Raw genomic sequence first — 15,284 nt, 5'->3', positions numbered from 1 at the left:
TAGCTCAGCCTCTCAGTGACGCCGCCGTGGCGAAGCGGTGCCAGCTCCGAGCGCCACCGACAGCCAGAGCCGGCGGTGTCACCTCTCTGTCCCGCTCCGTGCCTCAGTTTCCCCGCACGGAGCAGGGCAGGGGGCACATCCAGCAGTGGCAGTGCCAGCTCTGGGATATTCCAGGGAAATTCAGGGAAATTCAGGGAAATTCCAGGGAAATTCAGGGATATTCCCAGGGGCTGAGGATTGTGGACATTCAGTGAGTGCCCAAGGTCACACCGTGGCTGTCCCTGGTGTCCCTGAGACCCCAAAATTCGGGAAGGTGAAGGCACAAATCCATTTTCCCCTGCCTTTTCCAGCGCTTTCTGCACCTGGCACGGCACGGGAGGATCGGGGTGGCCGATGCCAGGCCTGGAGGTGCCCATTCCCGGGCCAAACCCGCTGGAATTTGCATTTTTCCTGGTGTTCCGTGAATTGTTAACGGCGAGAGGCCACAGGAGGGTCCCGCAGCAGTGGGGAAAACATCCCATGAATATTCAAATGCCGGGAAGATGCGGCCAGAGACGGCTTTGAGTGACAGCTGTCAATCATCCAGCCATAGGCATCCCTGCGGGGAGGACGTGCCTGGCACGGGGATGTGGGGGATCCTGGCAAGGGGGTTTGGGGGGTCCTGGCACGGGGATTTGGGGTGCTGGTATAAGAATTTTGGGGGTCCTGGCAATGGGGTTTGGGGGGTCCTGGCACAAGGATTTGGGATCTGGGCACTGGGATTTGGGGGATCCTGGGATGGGGCTTTGGAGTGCTGGTACGAGAATTTGGGGGGTCCTGGCACTGGGATTTGGGATCTGGGCACAGGGATTTGGGGGATCTGGGCACAGGGATTTGGGGGATCCTGGCACTGAGGTTTTTGGGGTCGTGGAACAGGGATTTGGAGGATCTAGGTATTGGGGTTTTGGGGGTCCTGGCACAGGGATTTGGAGGGTTCTGACACTGGGATTTGGGGGATCCGAGCATGGGGATTTGGGGGATCCAGGTACTGGTGTTTGGGGGGTTCTGGCACTGGGATTTGGGGGGTTCTGGCACTGGGATTTGGGGGGTTCTGACACTGGGATTTGGGGGGTTCTGACACAGGGATTTGGGGGATCCTGACACAGGGATTTGGGGGGTTCTGGCACAGGGATTTGGGGGATCCTGGCACTGAGGTTTGAGGGATCCTGGCATGGCGGTTTGGGGGTGCAGAAGGTGGCACCAACCTTCCATCAACCTTCCAGGGATTTGGAATTTAGGATCTCCGTGAGAGGCCGGGCAGAGCCGGGAAGGGTTAAAATCCGGGATGGAGGTGGGAGATGGGAACAGCATCCATTAATTAGCGCCTGCATTGCGGGCCATTAATGCAAAGCTTTATTAAGCCGCTGCTTCCCAGCGATGCTCCCGACAAATCCCCTCATTCCCGGCTTTTCTAGGAGCGAGCTCGGGCTCATCCCGCCGTGTTTGGGCTGTGGCAGAGCCGGCGCTGGAGCGCACCTGCGAGCCTCCCGCCGCTCTCCATTGACGCAATCGTGTTTATTTATTTAAAATATTTGGCAGCGGCCGAGGGAGCCGAGGAATGCGAAAATCCCATTTGCATCGGATTCCTGCGGAACGGCCCCGCCACCCTGGCGGGCTCTGGCCAATTAAAAATCCATCAGGAGCAAGGAAAACAAACTCCTGGATCCTTGGGAAAAGTTAATAATAGAGCCGGCACCTGCAGCAGGAGAGGGGAGCTTGGAGGAGGGCAGGGAACGGAGGAGGGAGCAATTAAGGGGCGGGAAAGGATGGAGGGGAGCAATCGGGGGGGAATCGTGGAATGGTTGGGGTGGGAAGGGACACAGAGCTCATCCCGTGCCACCCCTGCCAAAATTTCAGTGCCCCCAGAGCCTGATCCCAAAATCCCGGGAGCCTGATCCTAAAATCTCCAGAGCCTGATCCCAAAATTTCAGCATCTCCAGAGCTTCACCCCAAGATCTCCAGAGCCTGATCCCAAAATCCTAAAATCTCCAGAGCTTGATCCCAAAATCACAGCATCTCCAGAGCCTGATCCTAAAACTCTGGGATCCCCAGAGCATGATCCCAAAATCTCCAGAGCCTGATCCCAAAATTTCAGCATCCCCAGAGCCTGATCCCAACATCTCCAGAGCCTGATCCCAAAACTCTGGGATCTCCAGAGCCTGATCCCAAAATCCCAGGATCCCCAGATCCCGATCCCAAAATCCCAGCATCTCCAGAGCCCAATCCCAAAATCCTCAGAGCCTGATCCCAAAACTCTGGGATCTCCAGAGCCTGATCCCAAAATCCCAGGATCCCCAGAGCATGATCCCAAAATTTCAGCATCCCCAGATTCCGATCCCAAAACCCCGGGATCCCTGGGATTCCCGCCAGGCAGGCTGGTGGGAAGGGAGAGATAAATTAGACTCAGTTTTAACAAAGCTGGGCTCATTTCTAATCAAGGCCAGAGCGATTTTTCTGCAGCCTCTTCAGGCGGAGCGGATTTCCCCTGAAAAATGGGGGGATTTTCGTCTCCCACTGCTGGAAATGAATTAATTCCTGCCAGCCCTGGTGCTTAATGGGGATAAAAATCCCATTAATTCTGCCCCAGACAGTTCCCTCCCGCCTGGATTATCCCAAATCCTTCCCCCAGTGAAAACCCTGGGAGAGGAGGGGACGGGGATTCTCCATCCGCCCCTTTTCCCGTCCCTGCCTGGGGAAATGTGGGATTTGGGGTGGATCCAAATCCCAGATTTGGGTGGGAAATGTGGGATTTGGGGGTGGATCCAACCCCCAAATTTGGGTGGGGAAATGTGGGATTTGGGGTGGATCCAAAATTCAAATTTGATGGGGGAAATGTGGGATTTGGGGCTGGATCCAACCCCAAATTTGAGTGGGAAAATGTGGGATTTGGGGCTGGATCCAACCCCAAATTTGAGTGGGAAAATGTGGGATTTGGGGGTGGATCCAAAATTCAAATTTGATGGAGGAAATATGGGATTTGGGGCTGGATCCAAATCCCAGATTTGGGTGGGAAAATGTGGGATTTGGGGCTGGATCCAAATCCCAGATTTGGGTGGGAAAATGTGGGATTTGGGGTGGATCCAACCCCCAAATTTTGGGTGGGAAAAGGTTGGATTTGGGGGTGGATCCAAATCCCAGATTTGGGTGGGAAAATGTGGGATTTGGGGCTGGATCCAACCCCAAATTTGAGTGGGAAAAGGTTGGATTTGGGGGTGGATCCAAATCCCAGATTTGGGTGGGAAAATGTGGGATTTGGGGGTGGATCCAACCGCCAAATTTGGGTGGGGAAATGTGGGATTTGGGGTGGATCCAAAATTCAAATTTGATGGGGGAAATGTGGGATTTGGGGGTGGATCCAACCCCAAATTTGAGTGGGAAAATGTGGGATTTGGGGTGGATCCAAGTCCCACATATTGGGGGGGGAATGTGGGATTTGGGGGTGGATCCAACCCCCAGATTTGTGTGGGAAAACGTGGGATTTGGGGTTTTTTTTAACATTGAAAAACACACCAACACTAATTAAAAAAAAAAAAAACAAAACCAAACTTTTAAAAAATCTCCTCACCCCCAACTCCCCTCAACCCCCCTGAGCCGCTGCTGCTGCTGGGAAAGGTTCTTTTAATCAGGGGTAATTTGATGCATCATTAATGGCAGGGCCTTGATTAGAAGGAAGGAGAGTTCAGCTGAGGGGAAGATGAAAGGAGGAGGTGGCCGGGGAAGAGGGTTTGGGGTTTTTTGGGGGGTGTTTTGGGGTTTTTTTGGGATTTTTGGGGGTTTTTGGGGGTTTTTTTATGTTTTTTCTTTTTCTTTTTTTTTTTTGGTGGGTTTTTTTGGGGTTTTTTTGGGGGGTTTTGGAGACACAGGGGTGGTCTCAGTGTCACAGCTGGACTGAGGAGGGGGCAAAGGATTTTTTTTGGGGGGTCCCTGGGTGGTTGAGGCGCTTCATGCTCAGCACCTGGACATGGCTGCTGTCCCCTGGGCGTGGCCAGGGTGTGTCACCAGGTCCCTTCCTTTGGGGTCCCTTTCCAGCAGGACATTTGGGATCAAGGGGCTCTCCTGATGCTGGAGTCATTGGGGTTGGAGGCAGGACCCTATCAAAAAAAACCCAATAAAAGAGCTTTTATAGGGTAACACCATATAAAAATGGGGCAAAACCCCTGACAAAAAACCCAATAAAAGAGGTTTTATAGGGTAAATCCACTGATAAAAATAGGATAAAACCCTGATAAAAGAGGTTTTATAGGGTAAGACCCCTGATAAAAGCCCCATAAAAGGGGATTTATATAGGGTAATACCCCTGATAAAACCCCAATAAAAGGGGTTTTATAGGGTAAAACCCCTGATGAAAAACCCAATAAAAGGTATTTTATAGGGTAAAACCCCCGATAAAAATAGGGTAGAACCCCTGATAAAAATAGGATAAAACCCCATATAAAAATGGTGTAAAACCCCTGATGAAAACCCCAATAAAAGAGGTTTTATAGGGTAAATCCCCATATAAAAATGGGGTAAAACCCCTGATAAAACCCCAATAAAAGAGGTTTTATAGGGTAAATCCCCATATAAAAATGGGGTAAAACCCCTGATGAAAAACCCAATAAAAGAGGTTTTATAGGGTAAAACCTCTGATAAAAATTGGGCAAAACCCCTGATGAAAAACCCAATAAAAGGGGTTTTTTAGGGTAAAACCCTTGATAAAACCGGGAGATTCCTGCATCCCCGAGGTCTGGGAAGGGGAAAAATCCCTGCTGGGATCTCCCAGCGGAGCTCGCACATTCCCAGCGGAACTGCAAATCCCCCGGCGGGGAAGCGCTAATGAGCGTGAAATAAATTAGGGTTAATTAGATGAAAACATCGCAGCCCCTTTGTTCCCTCGGGAGCGGTGCCCGTTGTCACCTCTGTCACCTCTGTCACCGGGCTGGCCGATGTCACACCAGTTACGAGGTGGATGTTTAATTAAATCCCATTTTCTCCTTCCCATCATCCCCCACATGGCCTTTCCCTGCTATCCATCCATGCCTGCTCCAAACTTGGAGTAAAATTAAAATTAAATTATAAAATAAAATTAAAACAAAATAAAACAAAACAAAATAAAATAAAATAAAATCAAATCCCCCCAAAAGTTTATAAAAAAATAAAATAAACCCCAAAAGTTTAGAAAAAATAGAAAATAAAATAATATAAAATAAACCCCAAAAGTTTGTAAAAATATAAAATGAAATAATATAAAATAAACCCCAAAAGTTAATTAAAAATATAAAATGAAATAATATAAAATAAACCCCAAAAGTTTATAAAAATATAAAATAAAATAAACCACAAAAGTTCATAAAAATATAAAATTGTTTTCCTTTTTCTCTGAGGCTTCTCAGCTTCCCAGGAGAAAAATCCTGGGCAAAGGGATTTTTCCAGACAATGTGAATTCCACAGAGGTTCGGGTCAAAGCATCCCGTGCCTGCTCCGGCTTCCTTGGGGAAAACCAACCCCAGGTGCAGGCTGGTGTCAGGAAAATCCATCCACAAACACCAGAGCTTTGTGCCCAAAAAGGAGACAGAGGAGTCCTGGAACTTGATTCCAATCAAGGCAGAGGCCGTGGGGCATTGCCCTGGGGTCTCTCAGATTTTTTGGGGGACGCAGCCTCCTTTTTATCCCAATTTCCCAGCTGCATTTCCCTTCTCTCTTTCCTGTCTGGGTTAGGAAGCCAGGTGCCTGCTGAGGAAGGAAGGAGCCTCACCTGAAATGGAGAAAATTAAACCCTCCCCACTCTGAATTGTTCTAAATTTTAAATTAAGGGGCTCTCAGGCAAAAATATGGGAGCAGGAATAACAGTTCTTTACTAGGGAAGAAAATGAAAGGATAAAATGAACAATGCAGTGAACTAAACCAACCCTGGCAGAGCCAGAGCACAGCCTGACACCCTGTGGGTCAGGGGGCTGGCAGCAGTCCCACTGGAATTGTGGCTCAGCCCTCCTGCAGTGCCAGGGGTGGTTCTGCTGGAGCAGGGATCCTGGAGAAGGGTGCACTCTGCCTCTGAAGGTCCAGGGGCAGAGGCAGCTGCTGCTCCTCTGGGAATCCAGTGGAGAAGCCGTGCTGGTGTTCCAGAATCTCCAGATTCTATCCGGGTAGGAATGCTTGGGAATCTCCAGATTCTATCCGGGTAGGAATGCTTGGGAATCTCCAGATTCTATCCGGGTAGGAATGCTTGGGAATCTCCAGATTCTATCTGGGTAGGAATGCTTGGGAATCTCCAGATTCTATCCGGGTAGGAATGCTTGGGAATCTCCAGATTCTATCCGGGTAGGAACGCTTGGCTCCTCCCCCTGGGCTCACATCTCCCAATGGGATGCTGCAGTTCTTATCAGCCATGCAGGGACATTCCATGGCCTGTTATCAGCAGGGGTCTCCCTGAGGGAGGAGTGGGTGTGATCACTCAGAGAGAGAGAAGGAAAACTGCCACCCAGATGGGAACAGAACACATCCTGCCTTGCAGCCTGGAACGTTTCCCCATTCCTGAGGCACTTGAGAGGTTCAGACTTCCCAGATCACCTGATCCCAAAGATTCCCTCTAATGTACAACCCTCCCTTTTCATTTTGAATTCTTACAGAATTTAGGGGTTTTTCTTCCCCATTGTTTCTTTCATCTCTCAATGTCTAATTTAATTTCTCATCAAACCTAAAGTTTATTTGTAAAATCAAATCTCTTTTTCCATTCACCCATCAGTGGAATCTTTCCCATAGTTTCTTTTCTCTCCCAGTGCTGGTTTTATCTCCCAGCAGTCCCACAGCTGGTTTGCAAAGACAAATCCATCCTTCCTCTCCCTGGCAACTTGGGAAACTCCTGAAAACTCAGAACTGGGGCAGGGCCTGCTCCGTTCCCGGCGTTTTCCCCACAATTCCCGCTCTCCCCGCGGGCTCCGCAGGTGTTCAGCAGGGGAGAGCACTCAGTGCATTAGCGGCTCGCAAAGCCGGGCTGTAATTAATCATTTACACAGCTCTGGGACCCCCAGCAGCCATCGCAGGGAGTAATTAAACCTCTCCACTCCTCTCCAGCTCCTCTTCCTCGCCGCCGCGGCCCCGGAGAAGTTTTGACAAGGTGATCGATGAGGGCTGCGGGGCGGGGGCAGCGCCGAGGGCGGGGGGGAATTGGAGCAGAAAAAGGGGCCTGGAGGAGGCGGCCCGGCCTAATGGAGCAGCCGGGGGAGAAAAAAGGGAATAAAAAAGGAATGAAAAAGGAATAAAAGCCGGAACGCGGGCGCTGACCCCTGGCTTAGTGCACCAGAGGGAAACCGGGACCGGTTCCACCAGTGCTGGGTTTGCTGCTGGCTCCAAAGATGCTCCAGGGATGCTGTTCCCTCCTTGATGCAGTTTGGAGCTGGAAAAAGTGGGAAAACAGCCAGAAAAAAAGCAGAATTTGGGATCAAATTTTCTCCCCCAGCTGCCTGAGGACTCATGGGATGGGGCTAGAGGGAGTTTTGGGGTCTGAGGGAGAGGAGCCACTCAGGTGATCACGTTTGAAATGTTTGAAATCCTCATCTCCAACCCAAAAAACATCATTAGCTAAAATCCCATGAAGAGGGATGAAAAAAAAAAAAAATTAAAAATCCTCCGGTCCTTAAAAATGCAAATAACATGGGCTGCTGAATGTCCTTGTTTGTGGGTAATTGCAAAATTCTTCGACTCAATCAGCCAAAGATAAACTGTGTTATTTAGGAGCAATTTGAAGGCAGACGGATGGAAAACAATGGGCCGGATTCGGCTCGGGAATGACGCCAGGATCCCGGCGGGATCAGCTGGGCCCTGCGGGATTCCCAGCCCGCCGATGGAGAGCAGAGCAGCGCCTGGAACTGCCAAAGGCAGCGCCCAGGGGATGCCCCAGCCCTCAGGGAGGGATATCCTGGTGGATATTCCCACGTGGAAGGGACCCACAAGGATCCCAACCCCAAAAATCCCACCCCGAGCATTCCCTGGGGACCCTGCTCTGGTGGATGTTTCTCACAGAATTCCCAAATTTCTTCTTTCAGCACCCTCCTGGATGGGCCCATCCTGCTGCTGCTGCATCCCTGGAGCTGGTTTAATTTTTAGGGAAGGAGAAGCAGAGGGACTCACCTGGCACATTCTGCCCCCACATCCTGGGAATTTATTTTTTAGGGAAGAGGAGGCAGAGAGAGCAATGAGCAGGAGCAGCATCCAGGGATTTATGAAGGACAATTTTCCTGGTTTTCCATAAAAAACTGAGCTGCTGCCAAATGGGGATTGGGTGCTCGCCTTCCCCTGGATTCTCATCCTTCCATTGTTTCTCATCTTTCCCTGGCTGCTCACCTTCCCTGGGTGTTCACATTCCCTGGATTCTGTCTTTCCCCTGGATGCTCTCTTTCCCCTGGATGCTCTCTTTCCCCTGGATGTTCTCACCTTTTCCAGCCTACTTTCCCTTCCTAGGATGCTCTTCCTTCTCTGGATTCTCTCCTTCCCTTGGACGTTCTTCCTTTCCTGGCTGCTCGCACTTTTCTTGGATTTTCTCCCTTCCTTGGATGATCTTCCTTCCCTGGATTCTCCTTTCACTTGATACCCTCTCTTCTCTGGGTTCTCAATTTCTCTGGGTGCTCACCTTTCCCTGGACCCTCTCCCTCCCTGGATCCTCATCCCTTCCTGGATCCTCATCCCTTCCTGGATCCCCATCCCTTCCTGGATCCCCATTCTCCCTTGGATCCTCTTCTCCCTGGATCCTCTCCCTTCTTGGATCCCCATCCTCCCCTGGATCCTCATTCTCCCTTGGATCCCCATCCCTTTCCTGGATGTCCACTCTCCCTGGATCCCCTCCTTCCCTGGATCCTCACCTTTCCCTGGATCCCCATCCTTCCCTGGACCCTCTCCCTCCCTGGATTCTCTCCCTTCCCGGATCTCCTCCCATCCCTAGACCCTCTCCCTCCCCTGGATCCCCATACCTCTCTGGATCTCCATCCCTCTCTGGATCCTCTCTCTTTCTTCCTCTTCCTCCCTCGATCCCCATCCCTCCCTTGATTCCCATCCCTCCATGGATCCCCATCCCTCCCTGGATCTCCATCCCTCCCCTGGATCCCCATCCCTCTCTGGATCCTCTCCCTTTCTGGACCCTCTCCCTCCCCTGGATCCCCATCCCTCCCTGAATCCTCTTTTTTTCTGGACCCTCTTCCTCCCTCAATCCCCATCCCTTTCTGGATCCCCATCCCTTTCTGGATCCCCATCCCTTTCTGGATCTCCATCCCTCCCTGGATCCCCATCCTCCCCTGGATCCCCATCCCTCTCTGGATCCTCTCCCTCCCTGGACCCTCTCCCTCCTCCCCCACACCCACAGCTCACCAAACCCCAACAAATCCCAGCAATTCCATCCCCGAGCCCTCCTCCATCTCTCCCAGGAGCTCTCCGGGGAGCTGGGAGGCAGCAGGAGCAGGCAGGAGCCCACAGTAAAAGATTTTTTTAATTAAAAAAACCCTGGGTAATTATTTCCCAACCACCCCATTCCCTTTCCCGTGCAGACCTACAAGGATGTAAACACGATTCCCTTTAAACACATGCTTCCCAACCATCCATCACCTCATCCAGACTTTATTATGCTCGGCTCTCGACGTTATAAATTACATTTTAATGATAAATTACGCACTCCCAATGCCAACCGCGGGCTCCCGCAGCCGGCAAAAACAATAATAGATTTGTAGGAAGTGAAAATGGGAAAATGCATATTTATGAGCTTGGACGGTTTGGGGGGAAAAAAGGCAATTGTGTTCTGAAATATTTGGATTTATGGGTTATTTCCTGTTTTTAAAATGCCGAGTCATTCCAGGGAAAAAGGGTGGGAATTGCTCCCGGGGGTCCTTTGGGACATTAAAGCCTTGATGGGCCGAGAAAATTCCAGGGGAGGTTTTGGGATTCCAGGATGATGGGGCTGGGGTGGAGCCCACAAATTCCTGGGGTGCAGAACATGTCCAGAATTCAGGGAATGATGGGGATGGGGTGGGGGAATGTGTGGGAATGGGATGAGGGGGATAAAAAGGGAGGATGGGATGGGATCCATAGGATGGGATGGGGTGGGATGGGATCCATGGGATGGGATGGGATGGGATGGGATGGGATGGGATCCATGGGATGGGATGGGATGGGATGGGATGGGATGGGATGGGATGGGATGGGATGGGATGGGGTGGGATGGGATCCATGGGATGGGATCCATGGGATGGGATGGGATGGGATGGGATGGGATCCATGGGATGGGATGGGATGGGATGGGATGGGATGGGATGGGATGGGATGGGATGGGATGGGATGGGATGGGATGGGATGGGATGGGATGGGATGGGATGGGATGGGATGGGATGGGATGGGATGGGATGGGATGGGATGGGATGGGATGGGATTTAAAGGGGGAATATGATACGGGGATGAGTTGTGGGAATGTTATGGGATGCGATGGGGGAATATGAGGGGATGCCATGGGGGTAAGAGAAGGGGATGTGGGATGTGGTGGGATTGATGGGATGGGATTTGATGTGGGATGGGGGGATGAGATGGGAGGATGGGGATGGGATGGGGGGATGAGGTATGTGGGGATATTATGGGATGCAACGCAGGGCCAGCATACCCCACGATTTAGAGCAGAGTGACCAGCAGGACGCACCCATGGGGACACCTGGCCGGGGAGGGGACACTGCTGCCAGCTCGGTGCCCCAGCGGTGCCAGCGGGGCTGCGGCTGCCGCAGGGTGGGGGAGGGCTCGGCGCCCCTCCACCCCCAGGCTGCCGAGCCGGCGCTTTTGTCTGCACATCCATTACCGGAGCAGCTTTTGACTCGAGCGGGGATCGCCTCTCTGGCCTTCAGCAAATGGCTTTTTCAAGGTGAACATCAGCTTTCTGCCAGAGCCAGAGCTTTTGGGAGCTTTTCAAAGAGCTGCCTTTATTCGGCTGCGGCGGCAGCTGCGGTCCCTCAGCGGGATCAGGGCCCCGCCGAGCAAATCCCCGGCAGGAGGAGGGGAAAAAAGGGAAAAATCCCGCCAGGGGAATGAGAGGAGAGGGGCAGGGGCAGGGAAGGCCCTGGGGGTGAATCCCTGGGGATGTCCCGCGCTGTGGAGCTGCGTAGGGCGGTCGCACACGATGCTGGCTGCAGGGAAGAGGATTTTGGAGAGAGGGAGGGAGTGGAATCACTGCTGGGTAGGGACAGTGAGGGCAAGGACAGCTCCAGTCGGTGGCCCAGAGGCTGCTCCGGTGGCCCGGAGGCCGCTCCGGTGGCCGAGAGGCCGCTCCGGTGGCAGCTCTTGAGGTGAGCGAGAGGTGAGAACAAAAGGCGGAGATCAAAAGGGCAGCGAGCGCAGGAGGGAGGAAAAGCCGGCAGGGAGGAAGGGCTGCCAGGGAGGAAGGGCTACCAGGGAGGAAGAGCTACCAGGGAGGAAGGGCTGACGCTGTCGGTGACATCGGTGCCACCTCCTCGATGCCCTCCGGGCAGGGCTCCATCCCGTGCCCGGTCTCCGCGGGGAGCGGAGCCGCCGCCCCCGGGCAGGGGCAGGAGGGGCCCGAAGGTTTCTGCATGAGCGGCGCCTCGGCTCACGCACAAGTGCCCGATTATCCCCGCATGGGCAGCCAAGCGAGCCCAGCCGGGCCCGCGGTCACGGAGGGTGCCCCACACCCACCCCCAGCCCCTCCTGTGCCCCGTGGGGGTGCCAGGGTGGGGCTCGGATCCTGCCCTGGGAGCTTCCTTAGGGGTTTCAGCTCGGGGTTCCAGGGCAGAATCGCAGAATTTTGGGGTGTTTTGTGATGCTGGGAAGGGATAAAGGGAGCACTGAGGAAGGGAAGGGTTGGTGGGGAGCTGGGATGAGGGAGCAAAATCCCTGAGTGGGAGCATCAGGAATTGCCTGGGGATGGGGTCTGTGAGCCCCGCAGGGACTGGGGTGGCCCAGAGCCGAGCAGCAAAGTGGGGACAGGCTGTTCCCTGTGGGATTTAGGGACAAAGGGAGGGGATGAGCTGAATTCCAGGACGGGAGCAGTTGTGGGAGCCGGGATCCAGCACCAACAGGGAGGGAGATTTTATTGGGATCATCGGACCTGGAGGGGCAGAGACCTGAGCAAAACCAGCCAGGAGTAAATAGGTACCAGGCTGGGCACCAGGCCTGGCTCTGCTGGCAACAAATGGTGTCCTGCAGGCAGGAAAAATCCCAAAATCCAGCCAGGAATCCTCTGCACCACTGCAGCTCCAGCCACGCTCCGTCCTCTCGGTCCCTCGCCAGCTGTTGGGGACAGGAGGCACCTGGGGACACAGAGCCAGGACTGACCCTTCTCCCCCTTCCCCCAGCCCTGGCACGCTGCATTCCATGGAATTTTGGGAAGCAGGAGGTGAGAGCTGCCTCCCTCCTCCTGCTGTGCCACGGGAAGCTGTTCCTGGCTATTTTTGGGATGACTGCCCGTGCTGGTGAGGACAAGCCACGAGCAGCGGGTCCAGCTGGGTGTCTGGCTGTGTCCCCAGGGTGCCACCAGCCCCTCGGCCCTGCTGTCACAAGCAGGGTGGGAGAGGTGACACAGGGATGGGGGTGGGAGCAGCGGGGTCAGCACTCCGGCATCACCCCAGTATGATCCCAGTATGACCCCAGTATGATCCCAGTGTGCCCCAGTATAACCCCAGTATGATCCCAGGATCACCCCAGTATGATCCCAGTGTGACCTCAGTATGACCCCAGCATCACCCCAGTATGATCCCAGTGCAACCCCAGTATCACCCCAGTATGATGCCAGTGTGACCCCAGTATCACCCCAGTATGACCCCAGCATGACCCCAGTATGATCCCAGTATCACCCCAGTATGATCCCAGTATCACCCTAGTATGATCCCAGTGTGATCCCAGTATCACCCCAGTGTGATCCCAGTATCACCCCAGTATCATCTCAGTATGATCCCAATACCATCCCAGTATCGCCCCAGTATGATCCCACCACCATCCCAGTATGATGGCACCATCATAGTATGATCCCAGTATGATCCCAGCAGCATCCCAGCATCACCCAGCACCATCCCAGTATGATCCCAGCATCCCAGCACCATCTCAGTATGATCCCAGCACCATCCCAGCATCACCCAGCACCATCCCAGCACCATCCCAGTATGATCCCAGTATGATCCCAGTACCATCCCAGCCCCACCCCAGCAGCCCAGGCGGGACCCCCAGCCCCTCCCGAGCCGGCAGCAGAGGCAGCACCTGCCTGCCCGGTCCAGGACTACACTCAGGACTATATTTAGGAGGAATGTAGGGCAGGCCGGAGCATCCCAGGCCATCTCCTCCCCGCACGGAGCGCGGCATGTGAGGGCTGGGCCGGGCGCAGGGGGGCCCGAGGGGGCTGCTGCCCATCCGTGTGTGCCGGCACGCTCCCGCTCCCGCTCCGGCTTCGGCCAGCTGGCCCAGGGCTCGGGAGGTTTCTTCCCAAGGATTTTCGCCGTGGATGGGCGCTAACAAGGCTGTGAAGCACCCACGATCAGCCCCAGCTCTCAGGGGTGCGCGGTGCCCCCCACCCCGCTGCTCCTCCTTCCTGCTCCCGCTCCAGGGTTTGTTATTCCAGCTCGGTCACGCTGATCTCCTCTCAACAGAGGCCTTTGTTCTGCTGCTCCGGAGAGGTTTAATTCCCATTGCTGTCGTTAGCATAGGAGTACAATGAAAGGTGAAGGGAGAAAATCGCTCTTGTCTCCCAATTCCCGGGATGAAGGGAGAAAATGGCTCTTGTTCCCCAATTCCCGGATCTCTGCAGTGGAGAGCGGAGCTGGCAGCAGGAGGGAGGTGCCAGCCCGGGGTCGGGAAGGATTTGGCACCTGGGAGGGTGCTGGGAATCCCAACTGAGCCAGGGCACCAAGAGGTGCCACCCTGCCAGCTTCAATCCAGAGCGCTCCACATGGACACGCTGCCCTGGGCTGGGCACGGTGGGAGCCCTTGGCTGCATCCCAGCAGCTCCAGATCTCTGGGAAGCTGCTCTGGCCTTGTCTGCAACCCTGTGCTCATTCTTATCCCTGTGCCCATCCCATTCTCTGTGCCCATCCCATCCCCTGTGCCCATCCCATTCCCTGTGCCCATCCCATTCCCTGTGCCCATCCCATTCCCTGTGCCCATCCCATTCTCTGTGCTCATTCTTATCCCTGTGCCCATTCCCATTCCTGTGCCCATTCCCTGTGCCCACCCCATCCCTGTGCCCACCCCGGCACCTCCCCTGGATCTCCATTCCCATTTTTTTCCAAGATTTTGGTGGAATGGAGCCCACCACCCCCACCTTCCCCCAGGCTTGGCTTTGGCTGCCCGGAGGTGCCCAGCTGTCCCCAGTCCCCACCGTGGTGGCATTCCCACTCCTCCTCTCCCTCACCCTGCCAATCCCTGCCCTGTCCCTCCACCCCTCATCCCCGGCTGTGCCACCTCTGCTGTCACCTCCACGGTGGCCCTGATCCGGTGTCACCGCAGGATTTGCTCCTCTACAGCGTCCCTGTGGCATTGGGGTCCCTCTGGGGGAGCTCCTGGGGATCGAGGGTTTTGGGATGTCCTGGATTGTGTGGAGCAGATGCCACCAGCCCCGAGGCCACCACACCCGATGATTTCTGGGCTGTTCCCATGCAAGGAGAGGAAACGGCACCGCCTGGGAAGCGCTGGGATTTTATTTTATTTTGGATCTTCTGGCTGCTGCAAAGAGCTCCAGCCTGGAAATTCTGAAATTCCAGTGAGGGATTTCCCCCTCCTGCCGCCCTCCAGCCCTGCGGGCCCGGCCGGGGCGGAGTGGCCGCCGCAGATGGAGCCGATTGGGGCATTAAATTTAAAGAGCTGATTAAGTGCAATGAAAACCGTGTCAGCTCCTTGTCAGCCAGGAGAATGCGCCAGGGCTGCGGATTAGAGGCTGAGTGACGGCCGGGGATTGCAGGCAGACAGGCGATCCGTCAGCCGGGGAGATCAGAGGGAAGCATTCCCCATCCCGGCATTCCCCATCCCGGCATTCCCGGCTGCTCCTGGTCTCTGTCCCTGCACCTTGTCACAGGTGTGGTGGCACCGGGCTGAGCTGGGAGCACGGATGGAAAGAGGGAAGAGCCAGATGTTCTCCAAAGGGTCATTCCTGCTCCGTGCCGAGCCCCTGAGCCCGAAAATGCCCCAAAAATCCCTTTATGGGATTCACCTGCCCACGTTCCACCAGTCCCTGACCTGCAGAGATGAGGGGACAATGTGACAATGGGGACAGGTGGGGGTGGTGACAGGGAAAGCCCAGGTGA

At 54.5% G+C, this 15,284-nt stretch overlaps 1 long non-coding RNA gene across 1 annotated transcript; it reads right to left on the bottom strand.

Moving 5' to 3' along the window:
- Positions 1-12,060: 12,060 nt before the first annotated feature.
- LOC132338896 (uncharacterized) lies at positions 12,061-13,942 on the bottom strand. Its single transcript, XR_009489558.1, has 2 exons — positions 13,249-13,942; positions 12,061-12,305 (listed from the first exon to the last, which is right to left on the bottom strand). It is a non-coding gene; the product is annotated as an uncharacterized LOC132338896 (long non-coding RNA).
- Between the last annotated feature and the right edge of the window lie 1,342 nt (positions 13,943-15,284).

This window comes from Haemorhous mexicanus, chromosome 27 (genome assembly GCF_027477595.1).
Source record: "Haemorhous mexicanus isolate bHaeMex1 chromosome 27, bHaeMex1.pri, whole genome shotgun sequence".
NCBI lineage: Eukaryota > Metazoa > Chordata > Aves > Passeriformes > Fringillidae > Haemorhous > Haemorhous mexicanus.
The sequence above is the reverse complement of the archived record's forward strand: the minus strand, read 5'-3'. Positions and strand labels throughout refer to the sequence as shown.